The sequence below is a fragment of the Oncorhynchus tshawytscha genome, linkage group LG07 (assembly GCF_018296145.1).
Source record: "Oncorhynchus tshawytscha isolate Ot180627B linkage group LG07, Otsh_v2.0, whole genome shotgun sequence".
NCBI lineage: Eukaryota > Metazoa > Chordata > Actinopteri > Salmoniformes > Salmonidae > Oncorhynchus > Oncorhynchus tshawytscha.
In genome coordinates this window covers 38,459,143-38,465,142 of record NC_056435.1, presented here as the reverse complement: position 1 = coordinate 38,465,142, position 6,000 = coordinate 38,459,143, and positions in this window count along the sequence as shown.

The window sequence follows — 6,000 nt, the reverse complement described above, 5'->3', positions numbered from 1 at the left end:
GTGTGATTGGCTGTGGCATTTGTATGTATGGAAGAAAGTATTGGAGATGTGGCTTTGTGAAGCATTGTGAATCTGATTAATAATGGTGCTCAACTGAGCGCAATCACTGGGGAGCAGGGTCATGGGAGTTGGCTGGCCCAGAGGGGGTAAGATGAGGATCTCTGCTTTGAAAAAGAGAGCATTAGCGTCTTCTTGCAGCCTCACTGATCCTTTTATACAGTAGGCCCGTAGCTGTCAGCCTGCTCCTGCTGTCTCGGTTTGATCTGACAGCCCCTGCCTGGCTCACCACACCCTCACTTTTTTCAATTATTCAGCTGTGGTACACAGGCCCACAGAGTCACTCTAGGGCTGGAGATCAGCAGCCGGGTGGAACTGAAGATCACAGAGATATGGAAAGATAGAAGGAGAGATACAGATGGAGAAAGGGAGATGGAGCAATATTGAGAATCAGTAAGAGGTAGGATGATGGAGAGAAATGAAAGAAAGACAGATTGTGGGGAGTAAGAGCGATTTCACACATTGGTAGGATTATCTGACCCGACAGCATGAGTCAGTGCAGCTGATGGGCGTTTGATGCCAAAATCATGTTGAAGTGTGAGATGCTTTGATGATACAATCAGATCTTTTTCAGGACCAATCATAACCCTGTTTCTCTACAGTGTAGTGGAATTTTGACATCTGGTGCACAATCCACAACTCAAAAGTAACTCACAACTTATATAAGATGTGTACCATGCCAATGACTTTGAACAAACAAAATTGTTATTTCCAGGAGAGGGGCTGTGAGCTGTGGTCAGGGAAACAATGAGAATCCAAAACTACAATGCTGGAATGCACCAGCTCCAAAATATTCTTGAGAATCCAAAACCCACATTTCACATGCCAGATTCATCAAAGGACTGACTGCAGGACTACCGTAGTCTCCTTTGGTAATTACTGAGAAAAGTTATCCTCTCCTGTTGGGAAGACAGTGGTAGTGCCGTGATGGGTGGGGGATGTACAGTATGAATAACAATGTAAAGAAGATCGACATCTCTACTATCAGCCTAGTTGGTTTCTGATTAGCATTGTTAGTGATGGAGCAGGAGATGAAAACAGTTGGTGAAATTGGCCTCTTTCATTGAAGGCAAAGTACGTAAATATGTGTATTACAGAAGAAGCCATACATTCAAGACTAACTTTTTCTTATATTACAGTAATTTAAAACAACATATCAGTGAATAGGGAAGACAGTTAAAAGTATACTTGAATATACACTGCTCAAAAAAATAAAGGGAACACTTAAACAACACAATGTAACTCCAAGTCAATCACACTTCTGTGAAATCAAACTGTCAACTTAGGAAGCAACACTGATTTACAATAAATTTCACATGCTGTTGTGCAAATGGAATAGACAACAGGTGGAAATTATAGGCAATTAGCAAGACACCCCCAATAAAGGAGTGGTTCTGCAGGTGGTGACCACAGACCACTTCTCAGTTCCTATGCTCCCTGGCTGATGTTTTGGTCACTTTTGAATGCTGGCGGTGCTTTCACTCTAGTGGTAGCATGAGACGGAGTCTACAACCCACACAAGTGGCTCAGGTAGTGCAGCTAATCCAGGATGGCACATCAATGCGAGCTGTGGCAAGAAGGTTTGCTGTGTCTGTCAGCGTAGTGTCCAGAGCATGGAGGCGCTACCAGGAGACAGGCCAGTACATCAGGAGACATGGAGGAGGCCGTAGGAGGGCAACAACCCAGCAACAGGACCGCTACCTCCGCCTTTGTGCAAGGAGGAGCAGGAGGAGCACTGCCAGAGCCCTGCAAAATGACCTCCAGCAGGCCACAAATGTGCATGTGTCAACTCAAACGGTCAGAAACAGACTCCATGAGGGTGGTATGAGGGCCCAACGTCCACAGGTGGGGGTTGTACTTACAGCCCAACACCGTGTAGGACGTTTGGCATTTGCCAGAGAACACCAAGATTGGCAAATTCGCCACTGGCGCCCTGTGCTCTTCACAGATGAAAGCAGGTTCACACTGAGCACATGTGACAGACGTGACAGAGTCTGGAGACGCCATGGAGAACATTCTGCTGCCTGCAACATCCTCCAGCATGACCGGTTTGGCGGTGGGTCAGTCATGGTGTGGGGTGGCATTTCTTTGGGGGGCCGCACAGCCCTCTATGTACTCGCCAGAGGTAGCCTGACTGCCATTAGGTACCGAGATGAGATCCTCAGACCCCTTGTGAGACCAAATGCTGGTGCGGTTGGCCCTGGGTTCCTCCTAATGCAAGACAATGCTAGACGTCATGTGGCTGGAGTGTGTCAGCAGTTCCTGCAAGAGGAAGCATTAATACTATGGACTGGCCTGTCCGTTCCCCAGACCTGAATCCAATTAAGCACATCTAGGACATCATGTCTCGCTCCATCCACCAACGCCACGTTGCACCACAGACTGTCCAGGAGTTGGAGGATGCTTTAGTCCAGGTCTGGGAGGAGAGCCCTCAGGAGACCATCCGCCACCTCATCAGGAGCATGCCCAGGCATTGTAGGGAGGTCATACAGGCACGTGGAGGCCAAACACACTACTGAGCCTCATTTTGACTTCTTTTAAGGACATTACATCAAAGTTGGATCAGCCTGTAGTGTAGTTTTCCACTTTCATTTTGAGTGTGACTCCCAATCCAGACCTCCATGGGTTGATAAATTCGATTTTTGTGTGATTTTGTTGTCAGCACATTCAACTATGTAAAGAAAAAAGTATTTAATAAGAATATGTCATTCATTCAGATCTAGGATGTGTTATTTTAGTGTTCCCTTTATTTTTTGAGCAGTGTATATGTTATCAAGGTTGAAACTGTTAAATTCTACCCAAAATTAATACAAAAGATAACATTTGATTACAAATATATCATCAGATCAGCGGCGACCCGTCATTCAGGGCATTCAGGAAAACAAAACATAGAATGCTCACCCAAATCACACCTCGACCAAACCAAAACAGAGACATTAAAAGGCTCTATCAGGTCCGTGCGTGACATTACCCCCCCCAAAGGTGACCCTATAGGGAGAGTCCGGGTGGGCATCTATCCACGGTGGCAGCTCTGGTGTGCCCTCGCTGTGGGCCCCGGACTGGGGACCCTCGCTGCAGGCCCCGGACTGAGCACCCTTGTTGCGGGCCCCACACAAGACTGAGCACCCTCGTTGTGGGCCCCGGACTGGGCTACCTCGCTGCGGGCCCCGGACTGGACACCCTCGGTGCAAGCCCCGGACTGGAGACCGTCGCTGGAGGCTCCAGACTGGAGGCCGTCGCTGGAGGCTCCGAACTGGAGGCCATCGCTGGAGACTCCATGACTCCTCTCTGAAGGCTTCATGCCATGGATCATCACTGGAGGCTTCTTGCCATGGATCATCACTGGAGGCTTTGTGCCATGGATCATCACTGGAGGCTTCTTGCCATGGATCATCCCTGGAGGTTTCGTGCCATGGATCATCACTGGAGGCTTCGTGTCATAGATCATCACTGGAGGCTTCGTGTCATGGATCATCACTGGAGGCTTCTTGCCATGGATCATCACTGGAGGCTTCTTGCCATGGATCATCACTGGAGGCTTCTTGCCATGGATCATCACTGGGCTGGAGAGACAACCAGGAGGCCTGGTTCTGGGAGCGGGCACAGGATACACGGGGCCATGGAGGCGCACTGGAGGTTTTGAGCGTAGAGCCTGCACAACCCGTCCTGGCTGCACTGGGCTGTGCAGACGCACCGGAGACACAGTGCGCAGAGCCGGCGCAGGATATCCTGGGCCATAGAGACGTACTGGCGGCGAGATGCGCTGAGCCGGCACCTTCCGACCTGGCTCGATGCACACTCTAGCCCGGCCGATTCTGGGAGCTGGAAGGTAACGCACCGGGCTGTGAACACGCACTGGAGACACCGTGCGCTCCACCGCATAACACGGTGCCTGACCAGTACGACGCTCGCCACGGTAAGCACGGGGAGTTGGCTCAAGTCTCCAACCTGACTCAGCCAAACTCCCCGTGTGCCCCCCAAAAATATTTTTGGGGCTGCCTCTCGGGCTTCCTTGCTAGCCGTGTTCCCTCATAACGATGGGCCCCTTTACCAGCTGCCTCCGCCTTCCTGGCCGCTTCCACCTGTTCCCATGGAAGGCGATCCCTTCCGGCCAGATCTCCTCCCATGTCCAGGATCCTTTGCCGTCCAGGATGTCATCCCATGTCTAGTCCTCCTTTTTACCACGCTGCTTGGTCCTTTTGTGGTGGGTAGTTCTGTCACTGGCATCGTAAGAAGTGGACCAAGGTGAGCCGTGGTGAGCGTACATACTCCTTTTTATTAGAATGTCACCAACAAAACAATAAACAATACAAAATGATCGTGAAGCTTAACAGGGCTATGATGCCTCTAACAAAGTTAACTACCCACGCTGAAGGAGGGAAAAAGGGCTACCTAAGTATGATTCCCAATCAGAGACAAAGGTAGACAGCTGTCCCTGATTGAGAACCATACCAGGCCAAAACATAGAAATAAAGAAACATAGAAAACAAAACATAGAATGCCCACCCAAATCACACCTTAACCAAACCATTATAGAGACATAAAAAGGCTCTCTCAGGTCAGGGCATGACAACCATACCTTTGATTGTACTGATCATGTCAACATCATACTTCCACAATCTTAGTTTGCAAGCTAGAAGTCATCTTGAATCAAGTTGACAATCTACTGGCAAATCCTTTTCAATCCTTGTCATATGAAGATACATTTTAATAAAATGTATAGGTGTACATCGGCCATTACACAACAAGTTGGAAATCGTAAATTCAGCATTGAGTGGTTTGAAAGGAATCAGTGGCTAACTGCAAGAATTGCAAAGCAATCACTGGCCTGCTATTCAGTGGAGTGGGTGTGTGGTCGGTCTGGGTTTCAGGATCTCTTTTCCAAGCTTTTCCAAGCTAAAAAGGATAAACATTCAACATTGGCCATGCTGTCAATGTAAACAACTGGAAACTGAACTGGGAAATCTCAGACTTCAGTGAGTTCAAGACAACTGGGAACTCAGAAAATAACGAGCTCCGACTGGGAAAATACATTTTGAATGGTCATCCAACTCGGAATTCAAATCAGGAACTCTTTCTAGAGCTCTGACCTAAAGATCACTGACGTCATGATTCAACCTTGTTTTTTACAGTTGTCTTGAAAGCACCATAAATCCAGAGAATGCCAGAATTTGATGACAAGGTTTGATGACAAAATTTGCCCACGAAGGACTTCCACGCCACCTTCCTGTTCGAGTGAGGACAGCACAACAAGGTGAGTCCAAAAATGTATTGTATGCTGCTGCATAAATGATGTAATATGCCAGGGAGAAATGTATACTGTAGCTAAGAAAGTAATATCAAGTGTATGTTGTGTAGTAAGCTGTTAGTAGTCCATGTGCCTCACCCTAATAATTTGCTCCCTTTTCCCTTCATAACTTAGCCCACATTTCAGACTAGGTGGTGCACATGTAGCCTTTAGCCTGTTTTAGAGAAATGTCATCATCGAATATTGTAAGAGCTTTCATTGTCTGCTTATATGCCCCCTTTATTTATCCTACAGTTCTGACTTGGTGTAAAGGGAGAATACTGTAAGAACGGCCCATGTTCTGAATTCTGTCGTTGTACATTTCAAAAGTGCCTTACAAATAGTTATATTTGTATTCGCCCATCCTAGCTCTCTCATTAATGTCTTAATCGAAATTATGAATTGCGTCTTATCCGCACGTCGTCCCCTTATGCCATAGTTTGTACATCTCAATTGTCATTAGAAACCACATTTGTTTAAGCAAGTCAGCCATATCAGCTATGTTTTTTTAAGGCAGTAAATAAGGCTGAATTAACTGTTTTGCTGCCAGACACGGCTCCGCTGATAGCCAGGTGTAGCAGTGGTAAGGTTTTGGGACTGTTGAAGGCCAAAACAGTTTGTGGGCACCGTTTGTCACCATTATTGTGCAATTAATG